The following is a 1,208-nucleotide window of genomic DNA, read 5'->3' as shown; positions in this document are numbered from 1 at the left end:
GGACGCTCGCACGCGCGGCGCCCGACACTCAGCCGCTCGCTCGGCCTCCGTGGATCGTGGCTAGGTGGGATGGATGCCAAACCGGGTCGTCTCGGTCTCGCCGCAGTACGGTCGCGCCGGGGCCTGCGGGGCGGCGCGGGGAGCGCACGCTCACGCGGCGGCCGGGGCGCTAGAGTGCGACCCGCAGTGGGTAGGAACCGTCCACCCGACGTCGGACGAGCCGAGGCCGATGGAGGCCCTACCAAGGCGGGTCATGAGTGCCAGTCGGTCAGTTGGGTGAGGGGGTACTCGGAGGCCCGCCGGGAGCAGACGGGCGACCGGGGATGGGGGGCGTACGCGGGCGGGCGCCGGGAGAAGACGGCCCGTCCGGGGTCGAATCTCGGCCTGTGTTTTCGGAGCCGGCCGGGCATCACGCTCCCTCCTTGGATGGACAACATTCGTAGTTGACACTTTGTGTCATTTTATCCGAGCGGGCGGGCGCCTCGAGAGGCGGACCGTCCGGGGCGACTCTCGGCCTGTGTTTTCGGAGCCGGCCGGGCCTCACGCTCCCTCCTTGGATGGACAACATTCGTAGTTGACACTTTGTGTCATTTTATCCGAGCGGGCGGGCGCCGCGAGGCGGACCGTCCGGGGCGACTCTCGGCCTGTGTTTAAGGAGCCGGCCGGGCATCACGCTCCTTCCTTGGATGGACAACATTCGCAGTTGACACTTTGTGTCATTTTATCCGAGCAGACGGGCGCCGCGAGGCGGACCGTCCGGGGCGACTCTCGGCCTGTGTTTTCGGAGCCGGCCGGGCATCACGCTCCCTCCTTGGATGGACAACATTCGTAGTTGACACTTTGTGTCATTTTATCCGAGCAGACGGGCGCCGCGAGGCGACCGTCCGGGGCGACTCTCGGCCTGTGTTTAAGGAGCCGGCCGGGCATCACGCTCCTTCCTTGGATGGACAACATTCGTAGTTGACACTTTGTGTCATTTTATCCGAGCGGGCGGGCGCCGCGAGGCGGACCGTCCGGGGCGACTCTCGGCCTGTGTTTAAGGAGCCGGCCGGGCATCACGCTCCTTCCTTGGATGGACAACATTCGCAGTTGACACTTTGTGTCATTTTATCCGAGCAGACGGGCGCCGCGAGGCGGACCGTCCGGGGCGACTCTCGGCCTGTGTTTTCGGAGCCGGCCGGGCATCACGCTCCCTCCTTGGATGGACA

The sequence above is a fragment of the Syngnathus leptorhynchus genome, unplaced genomic scaffold (assembly GCF_054491065.1).
Source record: "Syngnathus leptorhynchus isolate UIUO unplaced genomic scaffold, UIUO_Slep HiC_scaffold_118, whole genome shotgun sequence".
NCBI classification, from domain to species: Eukaryota; Metazoa; Chordata; class Actinopteri; order Syngnathiformes; family Syngnathidae; genus Syngnathus; species Syngnathus leptorhynchus.
Note: the sequence above shows the minus strand (reverse complement) of the source record.